The following is a 25,150-nucleotide window of genomic DNA, read 5'->3' as shown; positions in this document are numbered from 1 at the left end:
ATATAACTACTATAATACTGCCCCCTATGTACAAGAATATAACTACTATAATACTGCCCCCTATGTACAAGAATATAACTACTATAATACTGCCCCCTATGTACAAGAATATAACTGCTATAATACTGCCCCTGTGTACAAGAATATAACTACTATAATACTGGCCCTATGTACAAGAATATAACTACTATAATACTGCTCCTATGTACAAGAATATAACTACTATAATACTGCCCCCTATGTACAGGAATATAACTACTATAATACTGCCGCCTATGTACAGGAATATAACTACTATAATACTGCCCCCTATGTACAAGAATATAACTACTATAATACTGCCCCCTATGTACAGGAATATAACTACTATAATACTGCCCCCTATGTACAAGAATATAACTACTATAATACTGGCCCTATGTACAAGAATATAACTACTATAATACTGCCTCCTATATACAGTAATATATACCAGTCAGTGTCAGAGATAATTCCGCTTTCGGTCCAGGACTTCAGAGACTTCTCACTACACTATAACTCACTGCACATTTATGATTGACTTGCTATATGTAGCGGTAACATGGCGGCTGCCAGTCTCTGTGCCCGTCCAGGCGGCTCTGTTTCTCTGGGCTGTAGTGATACATTCGCAGCATATTGCAAAACGCCAAACATGATCAATCACCGCCTGCCCCTCGCCCCTCTTTATCCTGCCAGGGATCTAGTCTGGGCTCTGGAATGTCAGGCTCACACTCCAGACTCCCCTTTAACCCCCTTGAATGCCAGAGGGGATTTTGGCATGCACATAGTTAATGACAAATGACAGAGAACATCCCTGACATCACGTACATGTAAAACGGCTGGTAGCAACATAAAGGGGAACGCCCGGCCTTATACTAAGTGATGTATGTCTAATAAACAGTACTGCTGCTACTAATTACACACACAAAGGTATTATTACATCTCTTCAAGGTCAACATATAACACTAGCTGCACAGAGAACAGCAGTGTTAGGACATACTCCCAGTGCTCTACGAGACACTACAATCCAGAAATATTAATCCATAGATAACAGTTCTGCTGCTAACATACACATACACATCTCTCCAGAGACAATACCTATCACTGGCTGGAGAGTGCACAATGCACAGCAGTGTGAGGACAACTCCAAGAAGCTGCAATCCTGAAATATAAATCCATATTTCAGTTCTGCTGCTTCTATCAACATACAAAAAAAAATAATTACACCTCTCTCCAGAGATAATACCAATCACTGACTTCAGAGAGCACAGAGCACAGCAGTGTAAGGACACACCTCCAGGATTTTTGGTGAAGCTACAATCCTGGAATATAAATCCATATAACACAGTCCTGCTGCTACCAACAACATAGAAAGGACAGATTACACATCTTTCCAGGGACAATACACAGCACTGGCTGCAGTCAGTATGGTCACACTTTCCTAATATCTCTAACCTATGGCAGAGTGTAGTGGGCATGCTCTGTGACCTGAATGAGGGTCATTGTGCAGGGATGTGGGGGGTTATATTTCCTATCGATTGCTCTGTGCAGAGACCAAAGGTGGAGCTGTGACTATTACCTATAGACAGACTGCTATGGGAGAGTGTAGTGGGCATGCTCTGTGGTCACTGTGCAGGGAGGGGGAGTTATATTTCCTATAGACTGCTCTGTGTAGAGAGGGAGAGGGGAGCAGTGATTATCACCTATGGGAGAATGTAGTGGGCATGCTCTGTGGTCACTGTGCAGGGAGGGGGAGTTATATTTCCTATAGACTGCTCTGTATAGAGAGGGAGAGGGGAGCAGTGATTATCACCTATGGGAGAATGTAGTGGGCATGCTCTGTGACCTGTGATCATCACCTGTGGACTTCTATAGGATGACAGCTGAGAGATCTCCACAGAACAGGAAGTGATGAGCAGGACGTGAAGATTATGTTCTAGTGATACTTAAAGGGAAAGTTGTACAATTATCCTTGAGCTCCTATTGGTGCCCCTTTAATAGGGTAAAGGTGCCTTGATGTTTGGAGCATCACTTAGGGAAGGGGGGGGGGGGTACCCGCTAATTGCTTTGTGTAATTAATAATGTATCTTCTAGTTGCTCCATCACTAATAGCTGTGCAGCATTACTGCCATTTAAAGGGCCGGTACACAAAAATCTATTTCTTATCTTTAGACTCTGATTGCAGAACATAAACCTTAAACTCTCTCTTGACCGAAGTGGTTGATAACAGAAAACACTAGATTGCTGTACATGGCAGAGCTGGGCCTGGTTTGCTCATTAGAGGACACCCATTGATTAGTTGCAGGGGGGAGGGGGGTCACTTATTTATGAGAGCTCCTTGGCAGACGTGGGCACTGGAGACCGCAACTCAAATAGATGCTGGAAACGGATCAGAACCACAGATCTGTCCCTGCATGACACCACACTGCAGGCCCGGGCCGCTGACTGACAGGGGGAACAGCCGAGGGATTAAAGGGATCATCGCAGGATGGAGGGAAAGAGGCTCCAAAACATTTCTAAGTGTCACTGGATTGTCACATGTGAAGAGGGGGGGACCCCCTTATTAACCTGCCCCCCACCCCCCTGTAGGGAGTAGGTGGGGCGATGCTGAGCTGGGATCCTCCATATGGCTCCTATATAATCTAAGCTGTTAGTAAAACCATAAAATACAGTTTTCCTTTATATTTCAACACATTTTTACTCATTTCACTGGGAAACATTTGATTATTGTTATTGGAATCTGTCAACAAGCTGCTGTTGATGGATCCGATATTGTTATTATGTGTATCTGACTTATAGCTACTGGGAAATATCAACATGTTGCTGTGGATGGAGCTGATATTCTTATTATGGATCTGCACAAGTGATGGTTATGGCACCCATGCCATCGTAAGATCCAAAAGTGAACTGGAAACCATCAACAAGCTTCCGTTTACAGATCTGTTATTGCAAATATACGTATAACTACTGGAAACTGCCAACAGGTTGGGGTTGATGTATCTAATATTCATATTATGGTTAGTTAAATGCCTCATTATAGCAGATGGGCCATTGTTGGATCTAAAAATGAACTGGGACCCACCAACAAGCTGCTGTTGATGGATCTCTTTTTCTTATCACGTGTATGTTGTTCATTTGAGCCAATACAGTTTTGCCTTTTATTCTGTATTCCTATTTACTCAATGCATTATTAGTAAATTAGAATATAGCAACTGGAAAACGTCAACAAATTCTGTTGATGGATCTGTAATTCTTATTATGGATCTGGTTAATACCCAGTTGCAGCACAAGGGATGTTAATGGTATCCATGCCACTGTAAGACCTAAGAATGAACTGGAAACCATCAGCAAGCTGCTGTTGATGGATCTGATATTCTTACTATGTGAATGTTTTTCAGACTGTAGCAGAGCAAGTGATGCTGATGATATTTAAGTCAATACAGATTTTCCCTATGTTCTGGTTTTCTATATACTCTACTCTTTATAAGTAAAATGGATTATAGCTGCAGGAAACAGTCAACAAGTGGCTGTTGATTGATCCTTAGTTCTTATTATGTGTCTTATGATTGTATTTATTATGGAGTGCAGAAGCCACGGACATTCCTATATGGATACAAATAAAGACAGCACCACATAAACTACTTGTTGATGGTTTCTTTAGTGAATTTTTCCCCGAATAAGATTCTCTTTAATTATGAATGGAATGTAATCTATAGCGTCACGAGTCTGTCGGAAGCTTTCATCATCCAGAAGTCAGACATACAATATTTCTGCAAACTATTGATTATTCCAAATCCAAAAATAAAGAGAGAAATTTCTCAGAATATCTGAGCTATGGAGGGCGGCTGCCATTCTGCTGCAAATGGTCCTTCTATTTATATCATATTACTGGAGAGAAGGTTCCAAAGTGTCGCTATGATTAGGCCTTTGAAGGGTCTTTTTCTTAAAGGGAACCTGTCAGCAGCCATGACAATACAGACCGCAGCAAGTGTTATGTATTGTCCCTGGAGAGATGTGTAATCAGACCTCACACTGCTGCTCTGTGCTCTCTGCAGCCAGTGTAATGTATTGTCCCTGGAGAGATGTGTAATCAGACCTCACACTGCTGTGCTCTGTGCTCTCTGCATCCAGTGTTATGTATTGTACCTGGAGAGATGTGTAATCAGACCTCACACTGCTGTGCTCTGTGCTCTCTGCATCCAGTGTCAGGTATTGTCCCTGGAGAGATGTGTAATCAGACCTCACACTGCTGTGCTCTGTGCTCTCTGCATCCAGTGTTATGTATTGTGCCTGGAGAGATGTGTAATCAGACCTCACACTGCTGTGCTCTGTGCTCTCTGCAGTCAGTGTTATGTATTGTCCCTGGAGAGATGTGTAATCAGACCTCACACTGCTGTGCTCTGTGCTCTCTGCAGCCAGTGTTATGTATTGTACCTGGAGAGATGTGTAATCAGACCTCACACTGCTGTGCTCTGTGCTCTCTGCAGCCAGTGTCAGGTATTGTCCCTGGAGAGATGTGTAATCAGACCTCACACTGCTGTGCTCTGTGCTCTCTGCATCCAGTGTTATGTATTGTCCCTGGAGAGATGTGTAATCAGACCTCACACTGCTGTGCTCTGTGCTCTCTGCAGCCAGTGTTATGTATTGTCCCTGGAGAGATGTGTAATCAGACCACACACTGCTGTGCTCTGTGCTTCCTGCAGTCAGTGTTATGTATTATCCCTGGAGAGATGTGTAATCAGACCTTTATGTCTGTTGTTAGTAGCAGCAGGACTGTGATATATGGATTTAAAATCTAGGATTGTAGCTTCCCCATGTGCATTGGGGGAGTGTCCTAACACTGCTGTGTTCTGTGCTCTATTCATTGAACCAAACCATTGCCTCTTCCCTCTGCTAATATCAGATACAACCAGAAGCAAACTGTAACTTTTAGGCCGGTGACATGCGTGGCGCTTCTGTTGTGGTTTTTTTAAAACATTCGGTTGCGTTTTGGAAGCACGATGATCGATGGGTTTGAATTGATGCATCTGTGGAATTTGTAAAAATGCAGTCATCTTTTTCTCCCTGCTGAGTTTGTAATCACATTCATTTCGAAATGCATGCATTTCCAAAAAACGCAACCGTTTTGAAAAGCAAAATGAAAAACTCACAAACACAGAACATAAATAACACAACGGAGAAACCGCCAAGTAAAGACAATTTAACAAGAATCCAATCTGAAAAACTCAAAATTCAAAAGTGATGCTTTTTACAGAAACGCCACATGTGTCAGAATAGAAGGGAGCGGCTGAGTGAAGAGCACAGCAGTGTGAGGACACGCTCCCAGTGCACTTAGAAAAGCTACAATCCTAGATTTTAAATCCACATATCACAGTTCTGCTGCTACTAACAACAAACATAAAGGTCTGATTGCACATCTCTCCAGGGATAATACATAACACTGGCTGCAGAGAGCACAGAACACAGTAGTGTGAGGTCTGATTTCACATCTCTCCAATAACAATACATAACACTTGCTGCAAAGAGCACAGAGCACAGCAGTGTGAGGTGTGATTACTCATCTCTCCAATAACAATACATAACACTGGCTGCAGAGAGCACAGAACACAGCAGTGTGGGGACACACCCCCAGTGCACCTGGAGAAATTAGAATCCTTGAATAGAAATCCATATATCGAAGTCCTGCTGCTACTAACAACATACACAGAGGTTTTATTACACATCTCTCCAGGGACAATACATAACACTGGCTGCAGAGAGCACAGAGCACAGCAGTGTGAGGTCTGATTACTCATCTCTCCAATAACAATACATAACACTGACTGCAAAGAGCACAGCAGTGTGAGGTCTGATTACTCATCTCTCCAATAACAATACATAAAACTGGCTGCAAAGAGCACAGAGCACAGCAGTGTGGGGACACACCCCCAGTGCACCTGGAGAAGCTACAATCCTAGATCACAGTCCTGCTGCTACTAACAACATACACAACAGTCTGATTACACATCTTTCCAGGGACAATATACAACCCTGGCTGAAGTCTGCATGGTCACACCTGCTGATAGATCCCTATAAATTATTACATTCTCTCAGTGGGGTCTGATACTGATGGTGAAAACTGAGTGGTAAGTTGCATCAAGGTGAGAGGTGGTAATTTGGACCCTTATCGCCTACTTGACATACCTGACCCTGCCCTTACACACTGTAGCAGATCTTCTGCAGAGATACGGTCTGAGTGCTAGTTGTACATTCTCCCTGCTGGCGGCCTGTCATCTCCGCTATCCCAGCAATGCGGCTCCAGACGGCATCAAAATTCCTCCAGGACTGAAATATGATGTCGATTTAACCCCTTGTAGACACAAACGCTTTGCTGTTGAAAGGTAAGAATTTGCCACCCAGCTTTTTACAATTACATAGTGATACATCCTCCTGTACTATGTGGGATAGATATTATGTATCATCATCAGTTGTAAAACTACAACTCCCAGCATTGTCTATTCACATCCAACTGAATATTGAGCAAGTATAGACTGGAAACCAGTAACAAGCTGCTGTTGATGGATCTGTTCTATTATTTGTGTCTGTTTAATTCCCCCGTAACAGAACCAGTGATGAACCCAATGGTACCGGTGCCACTTTACAATCATAAAACATTATTATCTATCAATTTATATTTACTCGTATAAGAAGAAGAAGAATCTCTACTGGAAACCATCAGCAAGCTGCTGTTGTTGGATCCGTTCAATATATTATATGTCTATACGGTAGCGATTCTTTGCTATAATTAGGATCTGATGTGCCAATTAACTCTTCAATAACACCTGGATCTCCCCCCGCGGCATGCTGGGAGTACCCTCGGAGTGATAGCCCTCTAACTGTAGCAGTAAATGGATCCGGACTCAGGGAAAGCTGAGTGACGGCTGCTGAAATGGCAGCTACAAGATGCTAAATGGATAAGTGGAGTTGTCCTAAATGTATATGCTCACTCAGCTGATTAATAATGACTCCCATCATCCTGCGCTGAGAGCTCTCTCCACTTTCTGCAGATACAGCAGCCTATAGGTAGGGATCATCCATCAGCATTAGGCTCTTTAAGTAGCCGTCTGTTACCACGAGACAAGACGCGAGGCAGAGTTTGCACCTCGGTATAATACATCTGCCCCTGATGACTCCTCATCTGGCCTCAATCACAGCTACACATGTTCTATGACAGATACAAGGAACCTGAGATCTATCGACGCCAGAGATGGAAGCGCAATGGGGGTCATGGGGGGACGAGGGAGAAGCAAGAAAGTATCACAATCCTGCAAGAAATTCAACACATTGAAGCTCCGTAGGTGTCATCATCTATGTAACCAGTGCAACAAATATGGTCACTTTGTAAGATCAGGTCAAAATTCCAACATTCTAAACAGATTCACTTATTCCATGATTTTTTTTTTTTTTTTTTATGTGATGTGGTTTATTTTTTCTGATACAGAGCACCAGATCCTCAGCTTAGATATTAAGTTACATTTCACTTTTCTGTTTTATATATGAATTCTGAATTCATGCAGCCACCACTAGGGGGAACTCAGGAGCTAACTGCATACTGTGGAATTATTAGGTTCAATGTTCAAACAGTAAACACTGGGGGGGGGGGGGGGGTCGGATTTGTCATACACTGCTGCATGATGCGCTATAGCCGGGCACCGCACCGTCACACCTGGCATGGAGCTGGCAGAAGGGGTGGGAATGTACAATTCCTTATCTTCCACCAGGAATTGCACCTATTTCAGGACTTGTACACTAGAAAAGTAGTGTGCCTATGGTTTATTGATAGAAGATAGATAGATAGATAGAGACAAAGGAAAAAAAAGGCAGCACACCAGATTGTGGTGAAAAAATACCTTAGTGGATTTATTCCATGTGAAAGAGCAACGTTTCGGCTCCAAACAGTGAGCCTTTCACTGTTTGGAGCCGAAACGTAGCTCTTTCACATGGAATAAATCCACTAAGGTATTTTTTCACCACAATCTGGTGTGCTGCCTTTTTTTTCCTTTGTCTTTATAATTGAAGGACCTGATGCCCGGCCCTCTTAGGCGTGCACCCGCTTTCTATTTTTGTTTACCCATTTTCTGTTTTGATAGTGCTGCTTGGATCTTTTCTTACTGTAGATAGAGAACTGAGGCCTGGTCCCGTTGTGCCTGCACCCACCCTCACCTACATTGTCTGTGTGCCGCTTACACTTTCTTCAAGTAGATAGATAGATAGATAGATAGATAGATAGATAGATAGATAGATAGATAGATAGATAGATATGAGAAAGAAAGATATGAGATAGATAGATATATAGATATGATATAGATAGAAATGAGAGATAGATAGATAGATAGATAGGAGATAGATAGATAGAAGTAGTAAAGAGGCAGCACTCCAAAAATTGTAGAAAAGTGGTGATCCTTTATTCCATCACACAGCGACGTTTCGGTGCTAAACGGCACCTTTCTCAAGCATAACAGAAGTGACACAAATCCAACTATTTAAGGACCAACAGCCCTGCTGGTCAATCGTAATGTGAAACAACATTTGATACAGTATTCAAAATCGATCCAGTAGTACAATATCAAAATACATGTGCCAATGTTAAAGTGCAATGATATTTTATACATCATAATAAAAAGTGCAAACAGTGAAAAAGTGACATAGTGCTTTATTATAACATCAATCAAGATAGATAGGTAGATAATGATAGATAGATAGATAGATAGATAGATAGATAGATTAAAGAAGAAGCAGCAGCACTCCGGTGGTGAATCAAAGCTGGGTGATCTTTATTTCCTCATTTATTTTTTCGAAATAAAGATCACCCAGCTTTGACCACCGGAGTGCTGCTGCTTCTTCTTTAATATATCAAGAATCCTTTGCCACGGATTGCGGATCCTGCACCCGGCTACAGAGGTTGTGCTGCCTTGAATCTCCTTCTTATAGATAGATAGATAGATAGATAGATAGATAGATAGATAGATAGATAGATAGATAGATAGATAGGAGATAGATAGATAGGAGATAGATAGATAGATAGATAGATAGATAGATAGATAGATATGAGATAGATAGATAGATAGATATGAGATAGATAGATAGATAGATAGATAGATAGATAGATAGATAGATAGATAGATAGGAGATAGATAGATAGATAGATATGAGATAGATAGATAGATAGATAGATAGATAGATAGATAGATAGATAGGAGATAGATAGATAGGAGATAGATAGATAGATAGATAGATAGATAGATAGATAGATAGATAGATATGGGATAGATAATGATAGAGAGATAGATAGATAGATAGATAGATAGATAGATAGATAGATAGATAGATAGATAGATAGATAGATATGAGATAGATAGATAGATAGATATGAGATAGATAGATAGATAGAACAGTAGATGAAAGGATTTAAAGAAATGGCAACAGATGAGAAAGAGAGACCCCAATTACTCCTGCATTACCCCGTGAGGTTCCATGTACATTCCCACTTACTTTCTATCAGACACCATGACAGGACTTGGCCTGGGATTAAAGGGATAGAAGCTTCTAAACTGTTCCTCTTAAGGATATAAATACTGGGATTCCAGGCTCCATTCATGACGTTCATCGTATAAAACTCCTCGGAATATTTGCACTTTTTCTGCATAATTCATCATGATACAAAATGTTCCCAGTGGCGGATCCAGCGCTAACCATCCCCAGATGTTACCAGACACGACCCCCTCCCCTGGTAAATTTCTCATCCCTCCCAATGTTTAGAGCCAGGGTCAAACAAGAGAACCCCCACCCCCGCTCCCCTCTAACGCTGCCGCCCCTTTAATTCCATTCCCCAGAATAACATAAAAAAGACAGAAATTCAACATTTCGAGGAGTCCCTACAATGTGGTGGGAACTTCCCAGACACCAGTCTGAGTCACAACTCCCTGAGACACAAGAGCGGTGGGGATAATGCAGGACCATGACGAAGCAGACAATGCTCAAAGCCCCCCATCCCCTTCCTATGAAAATGCCTTTATATCTGATATCTGATCTACGCCCCAATGATGGACTACGGTCATGGGTTGTCCATGTTCCAATAGGATTTCTTTTCCACAGTCTTCCACAGCCCCCGTACTATGCGGAGATAGTTATTGGGGCTTATTCACTAAGGGTCCCGTGGCCACATTTCCGTGGGGTTTTCCGACTTTTTGGGTATCACGCCACCGTAGGCAGACTGCATTGTGGAGTTGGGTTCCTCACAATCAGTGGGAAGGGAAGAACTGTTCCAAATTCTCTCCATAGCTAATGCCATAATTCACAACCAGCCACTTATGTGGGACCGAATCCACTGGACTATCTCAGACCTCAGGTGCAATCCCAACATCTACAGCCCCCCCATGCCACAGGACCCAAATAAAGTACCATAATGTCCAGTCCTGAATAATCTGGGGTATACTGGCACATGCAGGGGGTCTGAGCTTCACAGCTAATAAATGGAGTCTCTAAATATCAGCACTGGCAGAGTGTCCACTGGAAACCTTTGACCTCTGCAGAAACTGTTATCTTTACACCCAGATTAAGCATCCGAATCCCAAATATCGCATAAACTGGAGTCTACTGGCACATGTACGGGACAAGGCCACCTATGCATTCTACTGCTGAGCAGATTCTCTCTCTATATATCTCACAATAATCCGGCACCCATAAGTCAGTGTCCTAAAGGTCAAGTGCGGGAGACCCCAGGCCATGCCCTGCCATACACTTATAGTCAAATTAACCCTTGATTTTGTCATTTGTGGCCAAGACGACAAGGTAAAATGAGGCCACACAGAAAGCTGAGAATAGGATTTGTGACCACTTCAAAACTGCCAACCCCCGACCACAGAAGTTTCACTGACAGATAATGAGACGTCTGATCCCTGACGTGGAAAAAAAAAAACAACGAAAAGAGACGCGACACAGCCAGACAAGGGACGTTATTGGTCTTCAAGTGGAAGAAAAAGTCGTATTTCTGCCACTCTTTGTCACACAGATCTGGATTTGTTACATTTTGTGATTGTATCAATTTTGTATCTTGTTTACTTTTCTCATTTGTTTCAATTTTCTGTTTTCAAAATAGAAAGAAAATATGTTTTAGATCCTATTTGTGGCTGCATTGAGGATCTCCACCCCCTCCAATGGAAAATTACAGGTCCCAGAACCCGCACCCCCCCCCCCCCCCACCAATTACACCAGAATTTTATTACGAAACAATAGAACTTTAGTAAAGTTTATCATTTTCCAGCAATTTCACATCAATCATTGTGATAAAGGCGCAGAGATTAGCTACTTCCTGAGAGACTTTTCCGATCTGATAAGCGGCATCTGCAGCTGTACCCCAGACATTGCCAAATATTCACCCAGACCCTAATGTACATACATGGCCCGTCTTAAAGGGGAAGTGCACACCGCGGACACTTTAAGTCTAGTATTCTACATCTTATTCATGTTCTAAGGATGCAATTTCAGGCTTCCTACAAAAACAGATCTTCTGTGTGCATGTCCCCATGACAACACTTCCTGTCGGTTAATCTACCATCATAAGGGTATTGAGCCTCATTGCAGAATCTGAACATAAATAGGACATTTCAAGGGCTTATGAAGGAATTGCTATTGACCTATGAACCCCAAATCGGTTATTAGGCAATTTTCTGATCAGCAGATATTGATCAGTAGAAAAATCTCTGTTGATGTGCTCAGCTGTATACAGCTGCAGTCTGTTACAGTGTGTCAGCACAGGAAATCAACAGCAACAAGGCAAGTTTCCCCCCCTGTTCTACAAACCTGGAACAAACACTGAGCTGAAAGTTTTGCTACATTTGTAACCAGACTAAACAGTTATCTGTGACTGGACTCCAGAACCTTTAACCAGAACAGAAACATTGCTATAGTAAGGTCAAAGCGTATTTTACTAGACTGGATGAAATTGTAACAATCCTCAGCTGTGAGAAGTATGAGCAAGAAGACATCTTGGCAATGGTCAGGGAATGAGATGGAAAGTCTATAAGAAGTTTCCATTATACAGTGAGTGACATAGAACATCAGGACAGAGGGCGGAGGGCGGAGGGCGGAGGGCGGAGGGCGGAGGGCGGAGGGCGGAGGGGGGGGGCAGTGGTCCGGCACCAGGTGGAAACACGCACCTGAGACAATAATATGTACAAATATTTAACAGGTGATAGTGATCGCTGCTCCGTGCAGAGGTTACCGTGGGAAATGCCGGATACCGCACAACAATCCAAGATGGAAAAAGTTATTAAAGGGATCCCTCATCCAGACCAGCGTTGGCCTTCACTTAAAGGAAACCTCCCATCAGCATCCATCATGATAAACATTACTCATGGATCCAGGCACCGTGACTGTGGTATCTTCTTATATTTGTTATCCATGGCCTCCTTCCTACGAAAATCAACTTTTAAAACCATGCTAATGGCCCTGAGGACATTACCAGAGCCCTTCCCTGCTATAGCTTCACATGCTGTTACTTCCCCGTGTGAGATCACAGCAGGCAGAGGGGGAGACAGTGTAACAGCCTGTGAATACTGCAAGAAGGAGCTCTGGTAACACCCCCCCCCCCCCCCCCCAGAGTCTTTCTGGCTCACTAGCATAGTTCTAAAAGTTGATTTTTAGAAAGAAGGAGGCCATCGATCACAAATATAAGAAGATACCACAGTCACTATGTCTGGCTCTATGAGTAATGCCCCTGCTTTATCAGGATGGATTCGATAGGAGATATCCTTTAAGTTTTAAAGGGGATGTCTGAATTTATGTAACAAAACATTTTGCCAATTTCACTTCTTCCTGACCTCTCCTCTGCCTCCTGTCAGTGAGTGGAAACATTACAGTTTACTGTATAGTTTAGTTCTCAATGTTGAGAGTTTGTTACAACAGTATATAATAATCTAATAGATAGATAAATAGATAGATATTAGATAAAAGATAGATAACCTTATATATTATACATGTATGTAGACTCTTCTGCACAGACACAGATGGATATGGTGGCAGGGGGGGGGGGGTGTAAATGTGTGTGAGCGGAGGCTTCTTGGAAGTCTGGCTATTAGTGTAATCATTCCCATCATTAGGAGCCGTCAGTCCCTGCTACAGCTGAAAGCTTCTAATATCCAGGGCCGTTCCCCGAGGAGACAGATCCCAGTCCTCATCTGTGGAGCGTAATATTAGTTATAGTGCGGCCTATGGCACCGACAGTAGCTGTGGGACGTACATAGATGCACAACATATAGCAGGGGCGTATATGCAAACACTGAAAGAAGTGCAGCTGCACAATACCCGGCAGCGCTCCCCCCATTTCTAGACAACAGTGTGTCTGATGAATGCCCTGTAATCCGCACTGTATATACTAAATAAAGACTTACTTACACTTACCTGTGCTCAGACTTCAGTGAATGCATTAACGTGGGGTTGGATCCCGAGTCTGAAGGAAGGAGCAATATCGGAGGTGCAAACTGCACGCTGGTGTACAGTAGCAAATAGCCACAGTGTCAAGCAGTGTCAGTACCCCCCAATTGCCACAGTGCCCCCACATCATCCAGTATTCACAGTGCCCCCACATTAGCCAGTAGTCACAGTGCCACTACATTAGCCAATAGTCACAGTGCTCCTACAGTAGCCAATATTCATAGTGCCCCAACATTAGCCAATAGTCACAGTGCCGCCACATTAGCCAATAGTCACAGTGCCACCACATTAGCCAATAGTCACAGTGCTCCTACAGTAGCCAATATTCATAGTGCCCCAACATTAGCCAATAGTCACAGTGCTGCCACATTAACCAATAGTCACAGTGTCCGACAATAGTCAAAAATAGTCACAATGCCCTCACATTAGTTAATAGTTACAGGACCCCTACAGTAGCCAATAGTCAAAGGGCCCCCATAGTACTCATTAGTCACAGTGACTGACAATAGCCACTAGTCAGTGTCCCACAATAGCCAATTGTCACAATGCCCTCACATTAGCCAATAGTCACAGTGCTCCTACAGTAGCCAATAGTCACAGCAACAGAAAAAGAGTCCGGGAGACGGGCCGGATAACACACGGCCGCAGGCCATTAATGTCATTGGAGCAATAAAGCATCTTGTGATATATTTGCTTTTCTTGTGCATTGCAGGATCGTAGAAACCATCAATAATCTGCTGTTGAAGGATCTTCTATCAATTTGGAGTCCTGACACCATCAGGAACTTTGATTAAGACAGAGGTATCATAAAATCCTCTTACACTGCATCCCCCATGGCCACAGACAGGATTGAAAATCTTCAGGTTGATATCAAGATCCATCAACAGCAGCTTATTGATGGTTTCCCTTTTTATGGTACATAATAAACAGAAAAAAATTCAAATATTGCATTTTTAATTTTTACTATAATTCTGTAAAATAAAATCATACTTGTCCCTAGAAACCATCAATAACCTGCAGATGACTGGTCAGTCAAGAGAATGGAGTATTTGCAGCAGCTTTGGATGTGAATGGAGAACAAGCTGCAAATCAGAACAAATATCCTCAAGTATCTTTAAGCAGACTGTAACTGTTCTTAGTGCAGTTACCCTGTGATACCCCCAGAAACTCTATGTGATACCCCCAGATGGGGTCAGTCAGCCCCTGTAAAGCCACGTAGTCATGTTATGGCAGGACTGTTATAATATGGAGGATCCAGGTTTTTATGCCATTAAGTAGGATGCGTGAGGGGAAAGGGTGTGTGGAGACGGAGGGAAGTGACCCCCGGGGTCAATTATGTTACATGACAATGTAAGAGGAGCAGGTACCAAGAGATTCCAAGGCGGGGAAGAGCTGGGGGGGGGGGGCAGCTGCTGCAGAACCTCCAATGGAATTTTTTTATGCCATATTGGTCATTACCCAGCTTTCCCAAATGGTTCATATGGTAGATTTGAATACTGGACTGACCTAATATGTCTTACAGCTGAGGGTCTGTTACAATCACATCCAGTCTAGATTCTCTTCTGTGATATAAACAGCTGGCAGGCCATATCGATAGATTTTAACTCAGATGATACATTGTAACAAACGATCAGTAAAAACAAGACATTTGAGCCACTGTTGTATGAAGGAAATAGTGTAGATTGAACTCAATTGTAACAAACCCCCAGCTGTTTTAAGTGTGTGTGCGTATTCTTCTACGTCTCACGGTTGAGGATTTGTTACAATCGTATCAGGTCTAGAAAACCCACTGGAATCCAGACTGATACATTTATCCTCCAGTGATACATTGTCAAAAAAACTAAACAGGAATAAAATATCTGTGCTGCTGAGGGTTTGTTACAATGGTTCAGTAAGATCCTGGACCATTTTTGACAAGGTTAGAAGTTCTGGGGCAGGGGGCCACATGTGTCTGGCATCACCGAGCGGCAGCCTTGATAGTCGGGCATGTCATGCCCCTTTCACAGATGTGCTGTCTGTACAGTGTGTCATTTCCTCCAGTATGGGAGTCTCCGCACATGGAAGGAGATCTGGGGAGGGTCTGCAGGAACAAGGTTCAGCTAGGACAGATGTCGGGGAGGGGGGACCCGTGACTCAGCGGAGCCGCCCTCTGTTCCCACAGAATAGTCACAAGCCACAGAGACTCATCAAAGCCTCAGCCATGGAAAATCGCTCAACTAGTAATGTCCCTATAGTAAATACTTCAACTAGTAACGTCCCTGTCATTATTGGAAATACCTAAATTCATAATGTTCATAATGTTCCTGCAAAGGAAAGTCCTCAACGCCATAGGAAATTGCTCAACCAGCAATACCCCCCATCATGGATAATTCCTAAACTAGTTATTGCCCAACAATGGAAAGTATCTAAACTAGTAATTCCGTCATCATGGAAAACTACTCACCAAGACACCATACCTTCCCAGTCTGACAACATGAAAGAAGAGACAAAGGTTGTGGCACCTCAAACCTGATCCCATTGTGCCCCCGCAACATAACACTGGCCTTCCTATAGCACCTAATAATAACACCCTATGGTTTGTAGCCCCCACTTATAACGTCCCCCTTTTGTGCCCCCCACCCCAACTTAGGACACAGATAGATTAGTAATCTGAAACATTTCTCATTCTGCTCAGGATGGGGGACAGACCCCAGAATCCAGCAGGTTTGGGGGTGTACAGCGAGGCCCCCATTGTACAATATCTACTCCAGATCCGCTTCCCCAGCGTCTGACCCCCAGGGCGCCGCAAGGTCACCCCTCAGCTGTGCATTCGGGGGACACAGACTTATCCAATCTTATTACCTCCCCCCACCAGACATGAAGTGGCCGCAGTGAATGGAGCCCTTTGTGATGGCGGAGATACGATCCCGCACGCGACACGACTCGTTTATTCTGATAATTAATTGAATTTTTATGGGGCCGGAACAGATCAAAAACCTGGAAATATGAGAAAAAAGGAAATAAAATATCCTGCAGTGTTTCAAACATATATCCAAGTTCTCTGTGGATGGGAACATTAACGGTTAATACCATAGGGTCAAATCATTGGAGAGAACTAATAACTGTCACACAGCTGAAGGTTTGTTTCAATTGTTTGATATAATGTAATCTAAGTGGCCGGGAGTCCAGACCTCTAATGATACATTGTAACAAAACATTAAAATCAGTTTTGGGCTTTCAAGGTTTTGCTTATACAAGACCGGGCAAAATTGTAACAAACCCTCAGATGTGAGGATTATTGTGGCCGGCGGCACACGTGACGTTTTTGAACCCGTTTTTGGGTTATTTTTAAGGAGTTCGTTAAAAACTGCATCCATTTTTGACCCGTTTTAACTAAGATAATTGGGAAAAATCATCAAAAAGGGATGCCTTTTCTAAAAACGTACGAGTTTTTCAAAAACGGATGCAGTTTTTTTTAACGGACTGCTGAAAAACGGCCCAAAAACAGGTTCAAAACGCCATATTGTGATTTCACACATGGCGTTTTGAACCCGTTTTTTGGTCCGTTTTTAAGCAGTCCCTTAAAAAACGCATGCTTTAAAGAACGCATGCGTTTATGAAAACGCATCCGTTTTTGACAGGTTTTACCAATTATCTTAATTAAAACTGATCAAAAACGGATGTGTTAAAAAATGGACCAAAAGCGGGTTCAAAACACCACGGGTGAAGAAACACGTGGCGTTTTTAGGCCATTTTTAGTTAGTGCGTTTTCAGATCGTAAAAAACGTGTGCGTTTTTTAAAAACGCATGCGTTTTTGACAGGTTTGACCAATTATCTTAATTCAAACTGGTCAAAAACGCATGTATTTTCAAAAAACGCATGCGGTTTTCAAAAACGTTTTGAAAGCGTTTTTTACGATCTGAAAACGGCCCAAAAACGGCCTAAAAACGCCACGTGTGTCTTCACCCTTAGGGTGATGTCACACATGGCATTTTTGGGCCGTTTTTGGGACGTGAATGCGCCCTCAGAAGTGAGGAGTATATGGAAGCTGGCTGATGGAGGACGCTGTACGAGTCACCCTGTTGGTGCTGACGCTGCCTTTGCATGTGGCGTTTTTCAATCACATTTGAAACACATTGAGGAAAAACGCAAGAATCAAAAATTGCGTTTTCGTAAAAAAAATGTGTTTTTTCCCGCAATGCATTTGTCCTGTGTTTCAAAACTCAACAAAAACGCATCGGAAACAACAGAAATGCCCCAGAAACGCCGCGTGTGAACACGCCCTCACCCAGCTTTCCTGTTATCAGAAAAGCCTGTGTCTATATTTGCGCACCCGCTGTACGTGGCACCTGGGCAGCGCTTATCTTATCTCCAGCTTCCTCCTGCATTAGTAGGGACACATTTGTCTTCAGATTTGGGGCCAAAGTCAATCATATTTCCACTCTTGGAGGGTGGTGTCCTGTGCGGCGCGGTTGGGGGTCATCATGTAAAGAGTGTTTGCTCTGCCATAAACCCATCAGCGATGGCGATAACAAGGTGTCAGCGTTTCCACGGTAACATAAAGGACGGATGTTTTGCCACTTTAACCAGCCCCCTGTCAATGATTTACCAGAGCTGGCAGAAGGATGCGTCACAGTGTGTAAGGCAAACACGGACCCAGGAACTGTGGTGCGACCAAAACACAGGGAAGGGGCTAATAATCCCCTATAAAGGAAGTTCTGAAACTTTCTAATGTGCGCTTTGTAGCACTGCTTTACCATTTTTAAGATCTCTGCTTGCTGTCAGTGAAAAGTCTAAAACCTTTCTCAGACTTAACACTTCTCTATCCTCTGGCAAACAGTTTGAGAATTTTTGCCTGCACTGATACATTGTAACAAACTATTAGCTCAGGAAAGAGAGTTGCAACCAGGATATTGAAGACTGCATCTCCAACCATAACAAACCCTCAGCTGTGAACAATATTTCCCACTACTCATCACTGTACATAGTGTACCTCTGCTTTCCCAGGCAGAAGTAGTAGATTGTGTTCTGCCAAAACTTGGCTCCTAGTGGGCGGGGCATGATGTAGGGACTCTCCCATTGGTGTTATTGCCATGTCTGTGCTATCTACCACCCCCTAGGAGCTGATACCAGGTATAACACTATGCAGCTGTCTTGAGTGTTTCTTTGAATAGCACTCAGCACCATGTAACACATCTGGTTTTGGGAAAGCTGGGTCACAACCTATATGAACACACTTATCACCCCCTACATGACATGGCACCCAGCTTTCCAAGTTTCCTGCAATGGAAATCCAATGGATACTGAAGTTCAACTCTGTATAGATGGGGGGGGGGGGGCCCATTTAGATTTTTTGCTACTCCGCTTTCCATGGATCCTGAATGGCCAAAGCAGATTTGTATACCTGTGCATCAAACTATTAGGACAAGAAAAAGATTTATATCCAGAATTGGATACAATAGTAGCAAATCCTCAGTTGTGAGCTGCTTTCCTCTACCCATCAGTGGTCTGCCTATCAGGAACCTGGAAAAGCTGGGTGATAACTCATTACAGTGGCTGTTGTGATACAGGCCATGTCACAGCCCATCACCGTATCCCTTTTCAGGTTCTGTACATTCTAAGAATCCATGGAAATTACATGACGGACGCAGCTTCAGTTGGCTGAGAGCCACATGGAGACATTTACATTCTGCATATGGGATGCAGGGAGTAGTGTGCGGCGAGTCTGTAAAGTTCACATGTAATGTAGATGTAGCAGAGCTGAACAGGTCAATTAAATACATTTATTTACACATCCAACTTATTTCCTGTCCATATGACATATTCAACTCTACCATGGCTACAAGTGTCATCTCTGCTACATGTGACAAACTGAGATCTAATACATCTGATTTACTCATCACGGCTACATACAGCCTTCATCTTACTTACCTCGCTACTTCTGCTCCACTGTTTCTATCTTACCCAATTCTGCAAAACATCCAGGTCCCTATAGAAGGCTCCTAAAAGCTGCACATATCAAATCATGTAACATCTACTGGGCTCTATGTGCCCAAACATAACAAACTCATCACTGCTACATTTCATAGGACCAGCTCTACTGTATCTAATAGACTAATCGTTAACAAACTAAGCTCTACTATATCTGATACAGTGAGCTCTGCTATAAGTGAAAGACTGATGAATACAACAAACACTAATGTTACACTCAGCTCTGCTGCATCTGATCAAACACTAATGTTACACTCAGCCCTGCTGCATCTGATCAAACACTAATGTTACACTCAGCTCTGCTGCATCTGATCAAACACTAATGTCACATTCAGCTCTGCTGCATCTGATCAAACACTAATGTCACACTCAGCTCTGCTGCATCTGATCAAACACTAATGTTACACTCAGCTCTGCTGCATCTGATCAAACACTAATGTTACACTCAGCTCTGCTGCATCTGATCAAACACTGTTACACTCAGCACTGCTGCATCTGATCAAACACTAATGTCACACTCAGCTCTGCTGCATCTGATCAAACACTGTTACACTCAGCACTGCTGCATCTGATCAAACACTAATGTTACACTCGGCTCTGCTGCATCTGATCAAACACTAATGTCACACTCGGCTCTGCTGCATCTGATCAAACACAAATGTAACACTCGGCTCTGCTGCATCTGATCAAGCACTTATGTTACACTCAGCACTGCTGCATCTGATCAAACACTAATGTTACACTCAGCTCTGCTGCATCTGATCAAACACTAATGTTATACTCAGCTCTGCTGCATCTGATCAAACACTAATGTCACACTCAGCTCTGCTGCATCTGATCAAACACTAATGTCACACTCAGCTCTGCTGCATCTGCGCATAGTGCTGTGCCAAGTACTACCATAACAGCTATACTCTCCAGGTATCAGGGAAGTGAAGTGGTTATAGGTATGTGTGGAGATAGGGGCCTGACTGTACGTACATGCAGCTTGCGTCACATTATCAGCGGGCGAGATAACGGCTTTTTATGTTTTATCAGACAAATAAAGAATCTAGAGGGAGGACTGGATTCCCGGTTGGGTCGTCTGGCGATTGTTTGTGTAAGCGCTCACTGCGCCGCACAACTATATTTGGTAATTATCACTGACAGACGCTTCTCCGGAGCAAGGACCACAAGGAGTTAATCCTCATAGAACTATAATAACTCTGATTGTATAACTTATATTGCAACAAAATACCCAAGACCCCAAATCCCAGAGACTGGGCCCTTATTGTCAAAATTGGGCCAGACACTACAAATTAAATCTTTTGGCCTGGTGACCGCATTATAAAATTGTGGACTAGGACCCATGGGTGTCATGTTACACCCGTCAGGATCACCTTCCTCTACTTCAGACACGGCGCAGGGGACAGAATTAATTCAGTTTTTTTAAAGTTACAGCTGCTTTTGGCTCCTCGTGGGCAGTGCCTGACAGAAGAAATCTCCCATTAGTGCTTTAAGCCCCACCCACTCGGAGCCAAGACAAAGCAAAACACATTGTATCAGTAATATTTATCAGTTATATCTCAAAGCTTTCTGTGTAGTAAATGTGTTTCACCGTAGAACAGGCTACACTCCTGGTGCCCTTTGCCTTTGATATTTTCTCATGGAGACCAGTTCCTTGTCTTGTGTGATTTCCCTTATGTAACAATAACAGTCGCTTCCTATAACCATTATCAGGGAGGTTCGAGGCTCATAGCGGCCTCTTCTCACACGATGACTCCAAAAAGCCAAAGCTGATTCCATTCCCAGATGTTTAGAAATTCCAAGATGTTTTAAGCTTAAACAGAAAAAACATGTCGGGACTGAACCTCTGATCAAGAGATAAAAGATTAATAAAGCTCATGTCCCACACATATATTGCTTGTCACGGGATAAGTAATGTCATGTATGTACACAGTGACTGCACCAGCAGCAGAATAGTGAGTGCAGCTCTGGTGTATAATTCAGGATCAGTACAGGACAAGTAATGTCATGTATGTACACAGTGACTGCACCAGCAGCAGAATAGTGAGTGCAGCTCTGGAGTATAATACAGGATGTAACTCAGGATCAGTACAGGATAAGTAATGTCATGCATGTAACAACAGAATAGTGAGTGCAGCTCTGGAGTATAATACGAGGGTATAGATTCTAGTCATATAGAGGCTCAGCAGTATATTGGTGTCTAGTGAAGGTCATAAATTGACACAGACACAATAGCTGACAAGAAAACACGTAGCCTCCAGTGTGTAATCCTGAGATTTATAGATAATGTACATTCCTCTGATTCTTCTCACTTGTAATATAGAAGGTAAATTTTACACTGGCAGCAGGGAGGATCCATCACTCACTAGTTTCACACCACGGAGCCACAAGTTACAAATGAGAAAGAAACATTGGATCATTTTTGACTCTGCAATGATCTTAAAGGAACAATCTCTACAAGTATTCTCATTATTCATTATCTAGAGTAAAGACAGACTCCATGTCGCCCCTTTCAATTTTGCTCTAACATTGCCCAATACATTATCCTAGTAGTTTACAATATTATATTAGTCATCATGACCTATTATATGTTATTACATTGTATCATCCTGATGTAATCTTTATGTTCTGTGTTTATCTATGAGGCCATTGCTCAGGGACTGACAGGTGTCATGTGATGATTTGTTTGTAAACATCCAGCATTCCGGGGGAAAAAAATCAGGAATGGGATTGAGCAGATGCCCTTATTATACCCATGGGTACAGACTGGCACAATACAGGGCGTAGTCATCAGATCCTGTGTAATTGACTTGTATCTCATTGTATTTGCATATTGATACATTGTTGCATTGTTATTATTAGATGTAACACTGTATCTGTGTTTCTACATTATATCTTATATCCAAGAGTCTGATGTATAGTGTCCACAAGCCGAGGAGCATTTACATGTAGCAGAGCCGACAGTGGGATTTAACTCTTTATATTTATAGAAAATAATGGAAAAAATGTTTAACATGTTCTGAAATTGTGCTATCGAGCAGACATTCTCAATTCCAGGCTTAGCCCTGGCGCACTCATACAACCTATTATTTTCCGGTGAAATGGACAATGTCAGCTCTGCTACACCAGATGTGTACATTTTATATATCTGTCCACTTTGGCCGTTAAACAGATAACCAGGACATCATGATCGCCATTATAGCAGTTTGGCCCTGCTACATATGTCTGATCAAGGAACATCTGCTCATCATATATAGGACTGGACAGGGCAGATACAACCTGCTTCATAGTCCTGTCATGGGGATTAAGCTTGGGTCATGATCTCAGCTACACCCCTGCAACCGACACTACAACTCCTGTACACTGCAGGTCATGGATCTGACACATTCATGTGATGGATCTCCAGTAGGTGATGGCACATGTAAGACACCTATATACAAGGTTACATATATTGACATATATTGTCCTTTCAGCCACACCCCCTTTAAGGACACACAAATGTCATTGTATAAGATAAAATCTGCCTAAAATCACGATATGACACAACATTCCAATGGGAATCAGTCCAGAGAACTACAACACCCATCAAGCCCAGTTTTAGCACAATCAGAATATTAACACCTGTCAAACACTGTAACCACTGGACCGTGTCACGTACTGTCATCACAACAAGCCACAGGTCTAAAAAAAAAAACTATAAACCCGACCCAATCTGAACATGACGTAAACATAAGGTAACATAAAACTGGTGTGTCCTCCTATAAAATATACAAAATATAGGATTGTACACAGAGAAACCCATATGTCACGATAACGAATGACAAACTCAGCCCTGCTACATCTGTATAGAAATCCATGCAAGTTCCTCATCTCATGGGCATTTGCAATGTTTGATTTCCCAAATAAGGTCAACTTGGAACCTGACATATAAATGATAACCCAAATATCCCAGCACCCCCCCCACCTACCCGTGCCATGAATGTCATTCCTATCATAGTCTGGATACAAAGCCTTGTCCCTTGTCTCACCTTACACAGCAGATCCTCCAGGTGCCACCGCGCTCCTTGGTAAAAGAAAGGAAGAAAAATCTCCCCCTTGTACAAATCCAAAGGAAAAACTCAAAACCTTAATGTTCCTCCTTCTCACCTGATGCCAGAAGAATCAGCACAAAGTGTCAACAACTGCAACAAATGGAAACAATGTTACGGGAGGGGAAAAAACTCCGGAAAAAAGTTCCCAGGGACGAAAAAAATCTAATTGTGGGGAAGTGGGAGCAGAAGTGTAAGCGGTGCAAGCTCTGTCCCTGTGTGAGAGCCGCGTGGGGCTGAGGCAAACACTGGGGAGGGAGGAAAAAAAAACCCAAAATGCGATGTTAAAGGGGAGGGGGCTCCGATTCGTTTCTATCCATTTGCCTCAATCTTGTTTCTTTCTTTTTTTTTTTTTTCCTGTGCTGCTCTCACTCCAAGCAAAACACATACACACCCAACAGCAACTCCTGGCTGCCGTACTGCTGTGTGCAGCCTTAAAGGGCATGGAATCCAGGAGGGGGGAATAACATGAAAACACACAGAAGAGAAGAGCTGGAGGGGGGGCGCCAGGTGGGAGGGGGCACAGCTGGGGGAGGAGGGGCCTCGCTTCTCTTCCACATGTTATAAAATAAAAACTCGACATGCAGCTGGCTTCCTGTCCCTTAACCCTCGCACTGCCGCCAGCACTCACTCGGCTCATTTTTAAAGGGAACCTGTCGGCTCCTGGATCACATACAAACAAAACATCTGGCGCTGAGGTGAAGCGTCCTGCATCATAAGTGCAGCTTTAGTATAGAAAATCTGTATCCAGAATGCAGAGGGACCATCAATTATATTTGATACAAATGAGTGTTTCAGTGCACAATGGGTGTGGCCACAGGGTCCAGTGCTCCTTCTCCCAATCACACTTGATTGGTGGAAATGATGATTTCACTGCATTCAAGGTAATCTGCAAGCATTGGAACAAATTTTCTAATAGTTTCACTACATCAACTTTTCAAAATGTCACATTTCAAGGTAAAAGCGCCTCTTTAAAGCCACATCCATTTACATTTAAACCACGCCCCTTTAGTGACCAAGTGTGCAAAAATGACCCAACGCTACACCACACACTTCAATGGTTGTTGGGTGCTTGTGGAGCTGCCAACAGTGTCAGTGTCTAAGCTTTAGAGCTCAGTGGATTTCCCTACTTGTGGGGCTGCAAGTTTAGAGCTCAGAGTGTGTACACTGTAGAGCGCCATGCTCGGAGCTCAGTAGGTTTCTCTGCTTGTGGAGCTGCAAGTTCAGCGTTCAGAGTGTGTACACTGTAGAGCTGCATGCTTGAAGCTCAGTAGATTCTCCATGTGGAGCTGCAAGTTCAGAGCTCAGGGTGTGTATACAGTAGAGCTGCAGGATCAGAGCTCAGTAGGCTTCCCTGCTTGTGGAGCTGCAAGTTCAGTGCTCAGAGTGAGTACACTGTAGAGCTGCAGGTTGAGAGCTCAGTAGGATCCCCTAATTGTTGAGCTGCAAGTTCAGAGCTCAGGTTTGTGTACACTGTAAAGCAGCAGGCTCAGAGCTCAGTAGGTTTACCTGCTTGTGGAGCTGCAGGTTTAGAGCTCAGAGTGTGTACACTGCCTGTAGAGCTGCAGGCTCAGCGAGTTCCCCTGCTTGTGGA

The 25,150-nt window shown here is 43.1% G+C and overlaps 1 protein-coding gene across 17 annotated transcripts in view; it reads right to left on the bottom strand.

Annotated features, from left to right (window-relative positions):
• Positions 1-25,150, bottom strand: part of TNS1 (tensin 1) — a 272,482-nt gene that overhangs the window by 116,693 nt on the left and 130,639 nt on the right. Inside the window, exon 1 of one of the 17 annotated variants that reach the window (XM_072121985.1) lies at positions 23,497-23,917. The exons of 15 other annotated variants lie outside the window; for them this stretch is intronic. The gene's annotated coding sequence lies outside the window, so the exon portion shown is untranslated. Of the gene's footprint in view, positions 1-23,496; positions 23,918-25,150 lie in introns of those variants that run through there. One more of the 17 variants, XM_072121986.1, reaches the window with a different exon arrangement.

This window comes from Engystomops pustulosus, chromosome 8, assembly GCF_040894005.1.
Source record: "Engystomops pustulosus chromosome 8, aEngPut4.maternal, whole genome shotgun sequence".
Classification (NCBI taxonomy): Eukaryota; Metazoa; Chordata; class Amphibia; order Anura; family Leptodactylidae; genus Engystomops; species Engystomops pustulosus.
This window is presented reverse-complemented; position numbering and strand designations above follow the sequence as displayed.